At 42.3% G+C, this 16,671-nt stretch overlaps 1 protein-coding gene across 4 annotated transcripts in view; it reads right to left on the bottom strand.

Annotated features, from left to right (window-relative positions):
* CNGA3 (cyclic nucleotide gated channel subunit alpha 3) overlaps positions 1-16,046 on the bottom strand; it is a 60,202-nt gene extending 44,156 nt beyond the window's left edge. For 2 of the 4 annotated variants that reach the window (XM_074965397.1, XM_074965391.1), the window contains exon 1: positions 15,956-16,046. The gene's annotated coding sequence lies outside the window, so the exon portion shown is untranslated. The remainder of the gene's footprint in view (positions 1-15,955) is intronic. The other 2 variants (XM_074965406.1, XM_074965416.1) reach the window with 1 other exon arrangement.
* Positions 16,047-16,671: the final 625 nt, after the last annotated feature.

The following is a 16,671-nucleotide window of genomic DNA, read 5'->3' as shown; positions in this document are numbered from 1 at the left end:
CTGTACCTGGTAAATTGGTTGAAACAGCAATTAAAAACAGAACAACAAACACCTGAAATTAGCATGGCTTCTGCAACAGAAAATTATTTCTTACTAATCTCTTAGGAATCTTTGAACTTGTCAATAAAGCAATAGATAAAGAAGCATCAGTTGACATAGTTTATTTAGAACTTCCAGAAGGCCTTATCCCACACAAGAGGCTACTAAAGAAGCTAAGTAGTCACAGGGTCAGAGGCAAAGCATTGTTATGAATCAAAAACTGACTAGAAATCAAAGCGTGTTAATCAGCTGTGCAGCCTCATCTGGAAAACCGTGTGCTATCCTGGTCACGGCATCTTTAAAAAGGATATTTCGGAACTAGAAAGGGGTTCACAAAAGAGTCACAAGAATGATCCAGGGCATGAAAAAATATGGAGAGAGATTGAAAAGATGGAGACTGTTCACCTTAGAAAGGTGGGGACATAATAAAAGTAAAGTTGGAGCCCATTTCAGAACCCATTAAACCCAGCTGCAGAACTCAATATTCAGTATATAACCTGTCCCAAACTCCAGTTTGTGCTAGCCTCAGCGGGGCAGGATAGTAGGGAGGTCCAGTCCCACTAAGGGGAGATAAATAATGTGAAATGATGTATGTGTTTTTGGAGGGAGTTAGATGAATAGTAGATGGAAGTTAATTGTTAAGCAGTGTGCTCTGTCCCAGAGGGACAAGGCACTGGAGTGTGAGTAACAAATAACTCAATAGCTTGGTAGGAGGCCAGGTCCTAGAGGCTCCATACAGCTACAGATTTGGCAGCATCTCCTGGCAGCATCCTGCATGGTATGAAATCCTGAGACTGCTATCCTATATTTGCATTGTGACAATACACTCCATGAATTGTGGGGAATACAACTTCACGATGCAAATATTTCAGCACATCAGCATGCTGTGGCATTATTCTTTTATGGCTTTTTCCAATACCATTTAATAAAGAAGAGGCTCTCCAACTCATCACGATTTAATACTGTTGCTAAGCTGTTATTTATTTGCCTAAATTATTAGGGGGTGTAATTAAATGCTATTTGTGGGATTAATCCTGTTTACGTTGAAGTCAATGACAAAGATCACATTGACTCTAATGGTGCTGGATCAGAGCCTATATTTGCTATTTTTTCTTTACCAGAAAATAATGGCATGTGTTTAATAATATTCATTAGGTTTTCTGGTAATAGTATGAAATCTCCTCCCATACCAAAATGCAAAAGGAAGTGCCAGTAGCACTTGCCCCAAACAGACAACACAGCAATATTATTTATAATTAACATTTATGGCCCAGAATCTCAGCTAGTGTAAATTGGTAAGGTTCCACTGAAATAAATATGTTTATACCAAGAAACATCAATAAGGATCTGGCCCATATCTTAAAATTGCTATACAAACGTTAATCAATCTTCACAACATCTCTATACGGTGCACAAATACATATTACTATCCATATTTTACAGATAGGGAAACTGAGACCAAAAGAAGTTAAGTAACTTGACCAAGACTACACAGCACTTAAAATGTGAGACTAGAACTCATGATTTCTTGTTTCCTAGTTTTGTGTTCAATCCATTAGAGCCCAGCAGATAATGAAAAAAATCAAACAAAGAAAGTGCAAAACAGAAAATGCATTATTCATGTACCTTATATGCTTTTTTAAAAAAAGATTTATTGTAACCATATCTCTGTGGATAAAGTAGAATAGCCCTAGAAGATACTTAGGGACTGAATTTAGTGCCTGTGACAACAAAAATGTTATCTCAGGACCTTAGATCAAAATTTTATATTTATCCACAGAACAACTAAAATGAGTGCATTGATCCCCACATTGTCTTGCCAACATGCCTTGCACAGATCCACAGGGCACAATGTGCCTTTGATTTTTATGCATTCTCTCTATGAGTGTACTCCATTAGTGCCATCCCTGGGCCTACAATTTTTCACAAAAGGGAGACCCACAACTCCACTACTCCAAGATTGGTCCCCCTGGCTTCAGCACTGCTGTCTCTCATTGCGGTTCCTCCAGCAGGCCAAAATGAGTGTAGACCTCTGTCAAAGATTTAGGGCTGTCTACACATTAAAATTAATCTGGAATAAGGGGGAGTGTGAATTTAAAGTGAATTAATTCTTCCTGATTAATTGCATGTGTGGACACTCTTATTCTGGATAAGACTACCTTACTTCAAAAGCTTAAACCATTGCCAAAGCAGAAAAAACTAATTTGGAATAAGGCACTCTTATTCCGGAATAGGGACATCCACACATGGAGTTAATCAGGAATAGTCAATCAGAAATAGCAATTCGAGAACAACTCCCAGTGTAGCTAAGCCATGGGAGTCATACAGCCAGCAGATGTTTACAGTGACACAGGACAGCCTTTTCAAAACAAGCCAGAATTTATTAGTCAAGTAGGGTCTTTAGCTTAGAATGGAAAAGCAAAGCTTATATATATGTCCATGATGGAAGCCCAACCAACCCCACTTGACCAAACTTCCAGGATTCAAATCTCTTTCACTGCATTGGGCAGCAGTCTACTTAACCCAGTCTGCTCATGCTTCTGGTCTTGTTTCAAGTTATAGTCATGCTGTTTTCATATGTTCTGCCTCCCTTGGCTGACAATCATGAAGTTAATGTCTGGTCATTGGTCCTGAGGCTCCATTCCTGGCCTCGCTCCTAGCCCCAGCCCCACCCCCCGCTGCAGCCCCAGCCCCCATACCCCTGTCCACACTCCCAGGATGCAGGATTTCCACTAAGAACTGGCCTCTGGGGACCTGAAAGCAAGGTCCCTGAGGTTGGCCCTTTCCTTCTTCTAGGTGACTCCCGGTCTGTAGAATTTTCCTGGGAAAACTTCTCCCAGCCAGGCTAAGTTAGCCTTCCAGCTCCCTACGGAGATCAGTCACCACATGGCCAGTTCTGCACTGGCTGCTAGTCCAGGGCTGCTGCCTGCTGTGAGTGTATCTGAGCACTGTGGTGGGAGACTAAAGTTAAGAGTTTAGTATAGTTTTGTAATCTGCACCTTGAGTCCTGCACCCCTAGGTGGTGAGGGGAAATCCTGGGAGCAGAAGCAGCCTGACTCCTCCATGAAGGGATGCCTGCCAGCAGGGACCATCAACCCCTCTGAACTGACTGAGGAGTCCAGAGCCATCTCTGAACCGGAGGATCCTTCACGGAGTTTGTGAGTGCACTATCTTTTAGTTAATTAGTCAGGGAAATTGTTTGGGAGACCCCTTACTCCCTGAACTGTATCCTCAAGCCAGGGGGGTCAGGATTTGGGGATTTTATTACCTCCTGCCTATGAAACCTGAGGAGGGACTTAACACCTTATCCCACTTGTGAGTCCTTTGGGCTGTACTGAACCCAGTCAGCCACATTGCTAACTGCTGCACAGATAATGGTCATAGGTCATCAAGGGCCCCAACAAAGTACATGTACCAACAGTTCACTAATTTTCCATTTGCTATACCATATACCAGGTCATGCGACTGGGGAAATTCATGGATATTATCAGCATGGGCACCAGTGATCACGAGAATAGTGCTTTACCTTGTTATATAGATCTCCTGTTTAATAAAATTACTGTGTTTAATATATTGTATGTATTTGTGTTATTTCTTGGGAGTATCCAACTATTTAACAAGTAAGTTGGGTTACCCTGTGGTTAGAATTTTCCTCCCAAGCTGCCCTGGTAACCTTGCCAGGAAGGAGCGAGAGGGGTGGAGGCACTGCCACATACATTCATATGGGAAAAAAATAAAGCAAGTACACCCTGCCAAGTGGATGGCAGGACCCAGAAGAACCCAGGCCTGTGCATCAAAACTGTAAACAGATTGGCATTAAAGGAGGTAACCAGGTGGAGGGGGGGACTACAAATATGTTAATAGTGCTTAATAGTTCATTCAGACCGACCAATATACCTCCTGCCTACATCCTACCCAGTCCCCTGTCCCAGGCAAGAAATTAACCCCTCCAATCCCAGCTGGTAACAAACAAAAGTGAGCAAGGAAAACAAGTAATCACTATTTTTCCTAAAAATAATACAGAAATTTCCCACAATCTCCACAATGCCAGAAGGTGGCCAGGAACACCTCTAAAAGTAAGGAAATAAGTCTGTTCAGCTGTCCATTCAGTCCCTGGCCTCTCTGTTGAGATAGCCAATTTGTGACAATTGTGATAAAGACACCTATCTCACTGAGTATTGAACATATATGACTGAGCAGCCATCAGATGGCAACATCTTAATAGGCAGCGGGTTTAAAACAAACAAAAGGAAGCATTTCTTCACACAATGCACAGTCAACCTGTGGAGCTCTTTGCCAGAGGATGTTGTGAAGGTCAAAACTATAACAGGGTTCAAAAAAAGAACTAGATAAGTTCATGAAAGATAGCCATTGATGGACCTATTAGCCAGGATGGACAGAGATGCAAAACCATGCTCTGACGCATCCCTAGGTTTTGTGTTCCATGGGCGACCGGGGATGGATCACTTGATGACTACCTGTTCTGCTCATTCCCTCTGAAGCACCTGGCATTGGCCACTGCTGGAAGACAGGATACAGAGCTAGATGGACCATTGGTCTGATCCAGTAAGGCCGTTCCTATGTTCCGGTGACTACCAACCTAAATAGCCAGCAGGGATAACAATTAGTGTAGTGATAATGTAGTGTAATGTAACGATAATTTTGATTATGTGAATATCTGTCCTCTAGACACTGGACTGAAACCAATTAATTTCATAAAGCCCACTGAACAGCTATCAGATGGAAACAACTTCCTGCCAGTACCTGCCTGGAGCTTCACTGATTCATCACTATATCACTAGGGTTTAGACTGGTGTGACTCCACTGAAATCAACAGTCATGCTGGCATACAACTGGACTAACGGAGTGGTGAACCAAGCCCAATAGCTACATGTAAACCAGAGACACTGAGTTGGAAAGCTCCATAACGTAGTAACAATTCCCTGAAAAAGTCTCCAGTCCTCCAGCTCTATGTATGTATATGCATGTGCGCCAGCCACACACACACACACACACACACACACACTTTGACCAGACAGCAAAATCACATTGTGTATCTGTACAGTATCACATTCGACAGGTCACTGCACCTTTAATTTAATTAACAATCCTCAACACTGAGCATGAGATTTTCAAAAGCACCTAAATCAATTGGTGCGTCTAAGTCCCTTAGCTGTTTCTGAAAATTCCACCCTATATTATAAAATAGCTCTGGGCCCAATCAAAATTGAGGGCATTCATCATCGCACAGAATCAATGACAACTGCTAATACCTATTATGAAGGGATATTAAAATAGAAAATATATGAAAAAGGTATACCACATAGAAAACTAATGTGGAAAAATCATAATACCTAGCAACCTTGTTAAAGTCTAGAGCAAATAAATAAATAACAGAAAATAAAATTGTAATAGTCTATGATCAGATATCCAGTAACTTATTTACAGGGATTGATCCTGCAAACCCTTATTTCTTCTGATGAGCAATTATTCATGAAAATATTCCAATGACAGTGTGGCGAGAGAGACTCAGATTAGTAAGGGATGTAGGATTGTGCCACAAGTTATTACAAAATGCACTTTACTACAGCAAAGGTATATAATGATGCTTATGCATTAGCAAAATGAAAGACAACTTCCTGACATGCAGTCATTACTCCCTTAAGTAATTCTTATTCCCATGAATAGGCTCATTTAAATCAATGGGACTAATCACATGAACACAGCTATATAAGATTAGGCCTGTGGGGATGACTGTACTACTTTAAGTTAAATAATATTAAGGGTCAGTGGTAAATAGCATAGCTCCATTGAAGTCAATAGAGGTAAGCCCATTTATACCAGCTGATGATCTGGCCCCATTTTTTAAAATAAACTTGTTATTATAATTGGAAATGTTTATCTTAATGACTGAATTAGTAAGAAGAAGGAAGATTATTTGATCAGAAACCCTATTATTTCAGTCATTTATATCTAGTATAAAGTACATAAAAATCTTGATACATTACTGATCATCCTACTATTTCAAGGAGATATTTTTGCTCTTAAACATGTAAGGTTCATGTGTTTAATGATACACATACAAAATTCTTATGTGACACTTAGGAGACTGTTTTCCATATTTCATTCTCTCTCTTGAGATTTGGTCAGTATTTTAGAGTTCTAAAACCTTTAAAAAATTGAAAATGTAAATGTAATTTACTCTCAGCTGTACAGAATGAAAGTCCCATCATGCAAGGGAAAAGGATAGAATATGACCCTCATATAAAGTAATTAGTGATGGACTTACTCATGCTGTTTACCCTGTGTTAGGACTAAATACATTCCTACCTTCCCACCTCCCTACCCTGTATACCACTGAAAGAGAAGAAGGAAAACCTTGGGGCCAAATCCTGCTTCCACTAAAGTCATTAGACGTTTTGCCACTGGTTTCAATGGCAAAGATTAGGACCCTGGCCCCTTTCTACTCCCTGTAGGCTGATTGTCCACTCCCTTGCACCATGTGTAGTCATTTACAGTTGGGCAAAGTGGGTGCTTAATGGAGATAAACCACTTTCAGATTAGAATGGTAGCACTTTACACCCACTTTGTTGAGATGTAAATGACTACACAAGATACAGAGCAGGGGAGAATCAAGCCCGCAGTATTCTCATTCTTTATAAGACAAAGAGTTGTACACCTATAGGGACAAAGCCTAGTCCTACTGAAATCAGTGGGAAAACTCACAGTGACTTTAATGGGACCAGATTTTGGCCTCTATCTGTCTGTCTGTCCCTCTGTCTTAGATCTTTGTAGACATCCGACACCAGTATCTAATATTTTAAGCGCTGTGTGCAGGTTTAGTCACTGAAATATCCTGTCTCCTCAGGACCCTTTCCACTTTGAGTACTGAGAGCTAGAAAAGTACTGCCAAGTCATCAAACTTGAGTATCTAAACTTGGGCAACTATGATAAATCCATATTTAGATACTTAAAACAGGTATTTAGCCAGTAGGCAGTTAAAATCACTAAATGTGTATTTAGTCCCTTAAATCTGAATCTAGTTGCCTAAATTAGGCACCCAAGTTTAGAATTTGGGCCCTCAATTTATTGCTGCAATTTTCAAATTTTCAGAAGTCTGGGATTTGTCTTTAAGCACAGTATGTCAAGGACTCACGCATGGAAAACATGACTGTGTCTCAGGCTTAAATACTTTTCAATAGAAGCAAAGCATTTCCCAGTGTCAAACAAAAAAAACAAAATCTTCTAGCTCAGCAGTTCTCAAACTTTAGCAACCTGAGGACCCCCATTTTGATTAAAAATTTTTGCAGACCTCCAAGTCCCCACTCAGCCCTAGACCCCACTCCAGCTCCACCTCTTCCTGTCCCCACTCCACCCCTCCTCTTCCCCACCTCTTTCCACCCCCTCCCCCGAGCTCGCCCTGTCCCCATTCCTCCTCCTCCCTCCCAGCGCCTCCTGCAGGCCACTGAACAGCTGTTCCATGGCTTGCAGGAGGCACTGGGAGGGAGGGGGAGGAGTTGATCAGCAGGGTTGGCGTCCCGGGACATGACTCGCAGATCCCCTGGAGTACCCTCACAGACCCCCAAGGGTTAGCAGACCCCAGTTTGAGAAACCCTGTTCTAGCTGAAAACAACTCTGGCTCTTGTAAGTCTGGCATCTTTAACATCAATTTAAGCCGTATTTTTACTTTGTTTTGGACACTAATTTAACATTCAAAGTCAGTTATGGCAATCTGAAAGGGTTGAATAATAATTGCATATCCTAGAGCGTTGCTTCCACATACATTAATCATTAAATAAAAACTTGAGCTAAATGAGAAATTTATATCATCCTACTAAAAATACAATGAATTATATATTTAAGATAGTGATGCTTATTTCATATGCAAATAATTCAAGTACTTTTTCATCCTTCTTGCTTTTGGATTTGAACAGCAACTAATGTGTTGTTTGACATTAATGAACATAATAAAAGATACATTTTATGTAGGACTGAGTCAAGTGTTTGACAACAAATACGGATTCAGGTGAGATCTGACAATTTCAGATTCAGATAAGCATTTGCTAATTTGGAAGAAAAGGTTTTGCTCATCTGTCTGTACAAATGTGACCACTGAAGACTTGGGGTCTCATTCACTACTGTTTTACAGGATCACCTTTTGGTTTGTGTTTATATAATGCCTCGAAAAATGGGGTCCTTGTCCATGAGCGGGACTCCTAAGCACTAATGCAGTACAAATAAATAATAGTTACACAAGTGTATCTCTATTGAAATCCAAGGATTAAGGTAGCGCTTAATCAGGCCCATACAGTTTTGATATGTCCCAAATTCAAATATAGTCAAAACTCAGACAGGTAAAATTCAAAAAACATGCTAAATGAACAAAAATTAAAATTTCACAGTATTTTATGTTAAATAAAAATCTGCCTCCTTATTGACCTCTAGGCCTGATTCTCATTCACACAAGTGCCATTTTACACCACTCTGGCAGTGCAAACTTAGAACAGAAGAAAAATATATTTATATCCACTTTAAGACCTTTCTACAGGTCTAAAGTAGCACAAGGTAGGCTTAGTGTAGATGAGATCAGGCCCTCTATTTTTAAACAGTGTTCCTCATTTTACTGAAAAGTACACATGGTCATATAAATCATTATGAAGTTTTTAACTAATATATAATTGTAATAAATAGTTTTAATTGAAAATTGTTGTTTCTGCTTAAATGATAAAAACCTAATACCAATTCAGTTCTCAGCTTCAGTAGTGTTAATCTGGAGAAACTCTGTTGTTCAGATTTACATCAGAATAAATTAGATCAGAATTTGGCTCATAGTTTCACCAAAAAAGTCCAATCCTTTGGTTGTTTCAGGTAAAACTCCTAATTACTCAAAGTGACAATGATATTGCTGTTGGAAATAAAATGTATTACTGTACTTAGAAACAACTGAAAGTTGAGTACACTGACGTACCATTACCATTAATACAGCTGAAAAAGGGTAGGAATAATACGGTTTACAATTACCCAATGAATATTTGAAACTTTCTCCTTTTGTAACTGTGAGAAATACTTCACCCTGGAGAGAGCTTGTTTTGAACTGTGTACTTCTAAAAATTCTAGAAGAACAAAAAATTGTTGTAGCACTATAGTTTCAATACATGCATCTTATGTCAACAGGAGTTCTACCAGAGTGAGGATTTAATATTCCAAAAGCTGTTGTATTTAGATGATCAGAACTGTTTGCAGAAAAACTGCACAATTCAAATTCAACTTTTCAAGGTGGAGTATTTATCACTGTCAAAAGAAGGCAGTTTTACCAACCACACAAATGCAAGCCTACTAATTCCTACCCCTTATAAACATTATGATAAATAATAAACAACATAAGAGATTTTGTAAATATTTGACTTATTATCCCGATTCCCAGCAGCAGTTACGCTGTGCACAGGTTTACCTACATCGTTTACATAAGACAGGCTCCAATCCGCTATCTCTCTGATAAGTCTTTTATACCTTGGCATTTGACCTCCATGTAATTATCCTTGTTACAGCATCATAATAGCTGGATTGGAACAGTTGATTATCCAAAAATACAGCTGAAGGCCTGATTTCCTTGGCCTTATTGGGTCTGATTCAAGCAAAGATGCTCACCCTCCCCAAGCTGCAAAACCCAGAATCCACTAAGTGACCTGACCTAAATGCCTATGCCATGCCATTCATGAGGGACAGAGTCAAGGAAGTTTGGTTCCTCAGAGGAAGGATGGATAATGGGCCTGAGTCAGCACTCTCTCTTACAGTGGGTTTATACCAGTATAACAACTGTTATAACAGTAATGGACTGGTGAATCAACCTAGCCTGCTGTGTCGAACTCTGAAACCTAAAACTGGTATGTAAGGGAAATAATGGATGAAAGTTCCCTGTTAAAGGGGAAGGGGAAGGGAACCTGCAATGCGTCCAAGTCATGGTTGTGGAAACTAATGTCTCTGTATATAAAGGGAAAAATTTGATTTAATTATACTTTGCACAAGGGTAAACAACCACACAAGGTAAAGACAGTGAAGACCAGGTCCCTGTTTCCCCCCCCACAGGGGCTCAAGTTATTACCCCACAGAACTCTCCGTCAGCACAAAACAGCTCCTATTTCACAGCACTGAAATGTATGCTGAGCAATAAAGAGCACCCTAGCAGTTACTGGCCTGAGCCACCTGCAGCCTCAGATTTGGCAGCTGTGTCTGAACTAATCTTAGCCCTTACTTTAACAACATTTGCACTGGCTTGAGTGTGTAAAGTGTGGAGTTTCTCTCTCTCATATACATATTCCAACTTTGAAAAGAACTGTAAAACTGTGCCCTCAGAGCAGCAAAAGGATGAACCTTTTCCATCAAGCTCCATGATTCTGGAATTCTCTCTCCCTAACTCAAGAGATTTTTTATTTTCACTTTAATTTTGGTTTGTTGTTGTTGTTCTGGCTTTGATTGTTGTTATAGTGCAGGCATGGTAGGAGTTTATTAGTGGTTTTGCTCATCTTTGCTTTTACTGGAATATTATAGTATGCTGCTTGTTTTTCATAATCAGTTGGATTTTTTTAAATTTCATGCATAAAGGCTATTTGGGCAATGGGCTTTCAGAAATTTAAAATATTATAATATTCAGCATATTATTAGAGCATTCAAAATGCTTGGCTCTCGGGAGTGGAATTAGAATGGAGGAAGTGAACTAGAGAAGAATGAAAGTATCCTGTGTTGTGTTCTTTAGAAAACACTAATTTAGGCCCCAATCCTGAAGTGAAAACCATGAGGGCAGTCCTTTGTGCCCATGTGGAGCTCCATTAAAGTCAATGGGTATCTCACTGCAGGATCAGGGCTTCAACTATAAGAAAAATAACTAAATAAATTAATAACAAATATGTTATTTCCAGTCAATTCTAAGGCAATTTAATCTTACATTCTTAGCTACTGATTTGGTATTATATCTGCTCGATTCTTCTGTACTAAATTAAGTAATAAAAAGAATAAAAATAATATACTTTACCTTGTTAAAATTTGAGGGAACATTAGTGTTCATGGAAAGATTGGTCTGATTGTACATGCTATCAGAAAAAACAACAAAGATGGGCTGCCTGTTTATTTTTTCAAGCAGCTTTGACAATTTGCTTTAACCCTGACATGCAACATCTCTGCTATGTTGAGGGTCCTTGCCTAAGAGAACATTGATTTTTGTGGTGTTGATGAACTCTCTCTCTCTCTATTATATATATATATATATATATATATATATATATATAGGAAGAGACTAAAAATATCCATTTCAATCGTGACCTAAACTATATTTTACCCCCTAACACTTTGTCCCTGCATCAGCAAAGCATGTGCCTACCCTTATATATTTGAAGTCACATTGGGCCAAATTCTCAAAGGCTTTAAGGCACCTAAAGATAGGTTCCAAGTGAGATTTCCAAAAGCAAGTAGGTGCCTAACTCCAAACCTCACTAGGCATCTATCTACATTTTTAGGCACCTAAATACCTTTGAAAATCTGGCCTTTTAACTTGAAGCAACTTTAAGCTCTAAAGTCAATGGGACCATTTAAGCGTTTAAGTACATGCTTAAATACTTTGCTGAGTTGGGGACTTGTGCAAAAACTTATGGTCCCAACTCTGCAAACTCTCATGGACTTCAGGTTTGTTTGTGTAAAGGCTACTGGATCAAGCCCAGCAAGATGAAAAGAGTAATAAATAGGTTGTCTCACTTAGAGCTCTGGTGCTATCCTTTTGAATTATTAAGGTAATAGTTTAAAACTGTAATTTGAACTATTCCTTTGAAGATTTTTTAAATAAATGTTTTATTTAAACTCTTTTTAGTATTAGCCAAGTATGACATTTTCTATCATCGCTGGGGTCATTATCCCATTAAGATCCAAAGAATTTATATGTGCATCTCTTATTAACCGTGGTAGCAATATGCCTCTAAACAAAACCCATATATGTAATATCAATAGTACTTGAAAATATATGTATATACACTATTGTATTTATATATGTTTGTATGTATGTACACATACAGTTTTAATGTAAAGCAGAGCTACTGGATTGAACATCACAGGATTGTCCTTGAACCATTACCTTTGTTGGATTTTTGCTAACTTTTAGCTAGAGCTGAGTGAATAGTCCTTAGCAAATAATTTGCTAGATAAATTGAATCGGGTTGATTTTTTCTGTTCCTGAATTGCCTCTGATCAAATTTCAGTTTTATTCAAGATTTATTCACCATTTGACATTTTGCTAGATAATTTCTATGAATAATTATTGGATAGTAGATTTTTCAGGAGCAGTCAGTTATAAATAGTCAACACAATACTGTAAATTCAAATTCAAAGATGTGTTCAGTTTGATTGGATACCCAGACCACATGGGATTGTTTCTGTTACATGACTGGATTAGCATAACACTTAAAAGCAGATTTCTCATGTTTACTTGTTCAAAATTAATTTTCGGCAAAGATTCTCTAACATTTGCCTAAAAATTGCTGTTTCTGCAAACATTTTTGACAATACATTTATTTGCTAGAATATTTGTGAAAAGTGAACACAAAAGGGGCATGAACTCAGCTAAAGCAAACTCATATTTTATTTGAGTGAATATTTATAGGATTTTTTAAATTATTCATTCAAATTTGCTTTTAGCATACTTTATTTAGACTGCCACACAAGTGCATCTTGATTAGGAAGGAAAAACATAAGTGCTCATTTGTATCACATTTTACATGTAGTAGCAAGGTGTTCAGTAGAAGAGGATTTAAAAAGACATTAGTGAAAAGAGATAACCGTATCAGAGAATGGTACAAGATAATGTGTTGACCTGAAATGACAGAGCCAAGGTGCAAATTGGATGACATAATCTGGGGTCATACAAGGGAGGATGTTCCAGCCATGGCAAATGTGCATGATGTTCAATTTTTCAAAGCTGATGAGCTCCCTCTCACAAATTGTGTACTGCTTGTTTACCATGATTACTATACTTCATTGGTCACCATGACAATCCCACTACTACATGAAAGATTCATTTTCCTAATCAGCTTGTGAAGAGAGACAGGAGATATATAAAGGGTGATTTTACCCTCAGTCCTCAATGAAGATGACACAAAAACATCAAGAAGGGAAATAATGAAAGCATGCCAATAGAAGTCAAAGTTATCTTTGACTTGTTTCAAAGACTATAATATTTGAAATCACAATTTACTCAACTGTAGCCATGAAAATAACAGAGCTCTAAATACAGTATCCCTATTACTATTTATTTTGAGTGTAAACTCTCTGAAATAGAAAGGAAAGAATAAAAACAACTGTTAGCTACTAGAAAATATTGACATTTATTTTTAGTATTTTTATTTCTTCAGCAGTTACAAAATGAATGTTCAAATAAACTGGCCCCAAGTTTCCTTTGGCTTTTGCCTTTAAAAATGAGTGTATTGTATATTAAATAAATGCACTAATTATAATAATTATTGTATAGTGCATATTGTCAGATGTATCTTAACCTTCTCTACACTAGGGAAGTTTTGCAAAAATATTTCATCATTGTTAATATATCAGTTAACACGCACAGCAGTTTCACTGCAACACTGGAACTCTAGCGTAAAGGGGCCACTGGATAACATCACTGTTTTAAGGACCATGTTGATTAGAGCTGTTCTGAGCATGGTTTGATAATGCAGTACTTAAAACACTGGCAATTGCCAGGAGGCTATCTAGACCGGGGTGGACGGCCGGAGGGCCAGATCTAACCTGTAAGCCGTTTTAAACTGGCTGCGAGCTCCTGCTAGGGAGTGGGGTCTAGGGCTTGCCCCACTCCAGCCAGGGCGCTGGGTTGGGGTCCACACCAAGCAGCTCGGCCCTGCTCCGGGGCGCAGGATCAGGGCAGCACAACCCAGCTGGGCCCTGCTCCAGCACCACTCCACGCAGCTCCCAAAAGATGTGGCATGGCCCCGCTCTGGCTCCTAAGCGCGCCAATGGGAGCTGCAGGGATGGTGCCTGCAGATGGGGCAGCATGCGGAGCCGCCTGGCCGCACCTCCAGGTAGGAGCTGGAGAAGGGACATGCCACTGCTTCGAGGAGCCCCTGAGGTAAGCGCTGCTCGGAGCCTGCACCCCGAGCCTCTCCCCACGCCCCAATCCTCTGCCCCAGCCCTGATCCCTCCAATCCCCTCGTTCCCAACCCAGAGCACCCTCCTACATCCCAAACTCATCCTCAGCCCCACCCCAGAGCCCTCACCCCCTCCTGCACCTCAACCCCAATTTTGTGAGCATTCATGGCCCGCCATACAATTTCTATTCCCCGATGTGCCCAGCCCTGATCTAGACTAAGGCTCCTAACATTGCTAATGATGGTGAAGCTGAATTGGATTTGGCAGTAGTTGGGAAATTTTTTCCAAAATTTGATAGACAAGGTTTATGTGTAGTGTGAGTGTGCCCATACATTATTTGTGGCATTTCTGGATGCCATGTACTGTCAATTTGGGTAATGGGGTGAAGAATTCAAATCCAGTTTTAGGTCCTTAAAAATAAAAGTTAGAGGGGTATGTGTTTTTTGTTTGTTTTTATTTGGGTGGGAGTGTTTGTTTTACATTTACTATTATGTTACATTTTAAGGTGTTCCTGCTCCCACTAAAGTCAATGACAAAACTTTCAAAACCTCTTCCACAGTTTATTTTGAGAGAGAGAGAGAGAGAGAGAGTGTTCATTTTGCAGGGCAAGGGTTTGAGTTTGGAGTCTTTTTCATTAGGTCTCATTTGCTTTTAAGACACTATTGTTGAGCATAATGAAAGCCAGAATTGCATGGGGATAAAACTGCACTCCCTAGGAAAAATAGTCCATTTCATTAAAAAAAACAAACAAACAAACAAACAAAAAACAGGGCGTACCCTGTAGGGTGCTCAGTGCCCTCACCTCCCATGGAAAGCAACAGACCCCTTCATTTCAATAGGACTATCTGCAAAGTAAACTACTACTCATCCTGAGAAAGGGGTGATGAGACCAGAATCCCACCCAAATGCTCCATGTACTTTGCACCTTGCAGGCTGCCATCCGAAGCATGCATCCTGGTTCCCCTCAGGGCACGTTTGGCTAGCACTCAATAGCTATACAGGGATGGGAAAGCTGAAGGAGGACCTGGAAACCACTTGGATCAACTCTGATTCATTTACACACGCGCGCGATTATCCAAATACCGTACTTTACATGTAGCCTAGGAGTCCCACGGAAAGTTAGACGCGCAGGGGCAAGCGCAAGGCGCTGCAAGATCCCGCGCGGGCTATGCAAACCTTGGGCCGCAGAGAGGCAGGCGCGGAGCTGGCGGCTGCTGGGGCAGGGAGCTCGCTGCTCCGAGAGGAGGCCGAGGAAGAGCCCCGCGTGGCAGCCCCAGGGCTTGGCGCATTAAGATTACAGAGAAAGCCCAGGCGTAAACCCGGCTAAACGACCAAGGAGCTCTAGGGTTTTACATCCTGTTAAGTTCTTTCCAAGGATCAAACTGTCAAGCAATTGGTCTGTGCGAGGCACAGGTCTGGCCACCCCGAGGAGAGGGTGAACCAACCCCAGGGGTTAGCACCTCGTCACGATCGCAGTGCCCCGGGGAAGCGAGCCCCTCGCCACAGCACCAGCCGTGCCCGGCGCTGTCCAGTGCGTGGCAGCGGGAGCGTGCTCAGCCGGGGAGCCGCTGTCACGCCCTTGCCGCTTAGGAAAGCCGGGGGCAACTTGTACCCACACCCAGCGCTCTCTCACACACCCACATACCCACGCCCAGCGCTCTCTCACACACCCACATACCCACGCCCAGCGCTCTCTCGCACACCCACATACCCACGCCCAGCGCTCTCTCGCACGCCCACACTCACCCCACTCCGCGGGGTGTCTGCGGGGAGCTCCTACCTGGGGGTGGCCGGCCGGGGCTCCGCGGGTCACCATCTCCCGGCGCGCGGCGGGGCGGAGAGAGGCGCGGCAGCCCGGGCAGCAGAGCCTCCGCCGCGCCCGCGCTGAGCGAGCCCCGCCGCCGCGCGGTCCCGGCTCACAGTGCCCGCCGCCGCGCTGCTCCCATCACAGCCCCGCCGCGGAGCCCGGTCGGCGGGAGGCTCGCAGCCTCGCCACAACAGCCCATGCCGGGGCGCGGGGCTCGCCGCGCTGCCCTCAAGCTCCGCGGCGCCCGGCTCCGGGTCGGCACCGGGGGTGGGGGGCGGGAGAAACCCGGCGCCCAGCCTCTCGCCCCGCCAATCCCGGCTCGGCGCTCACGTCGCTGCTCCTGAATGGGCCGCAGGCGCTCAGAGCAAGAGGAGCCGGGGCGCGCTGCCCGAGCCCAGCCAACCCGCCGGGGCTGCTGCGCGCTGCTCTCCGCCAGCAGCAACTCCCCTGGGCCGGGACAAGTGAGTCCCCCGCCCCGCCCGCGCGCGGCTTAGCTGGGGCGCGGGAGGGGGCCTCTGAGGTGGGAGCGGAGCGGGCGTCTGCGGGGGGAGGGGTCAGAAATTAAGTGAACCACGCTCTGGCTGAGCCTCCCCTTCTGCGATGCCGGCAGCGGCCCTGAGGGCTGGGGCTGCTTGGAGAGGGCGTCTCGCCCCCAGCTCACGGGGAGGCTGCAGCGCGGTGTCCGCGCA

This window comes from Natator depressus, chromosome 1 (assembly GCF_965152275.1).
Source record: "Natator depressus isolate rNatDep1 chromosome 1, rNatDep2.hap1, whole genome shotgun sequence".
Classification (NCBI taxonomy): Eukaryota; Metazoa; Chordata; order Testudines; family Cheloniidae; genus Natator; species Natator depressus.
Note: the sequence above shows the minus strand (reverse complement) of the source record. Positions and strands in the feature narration are given on the sequence as shown.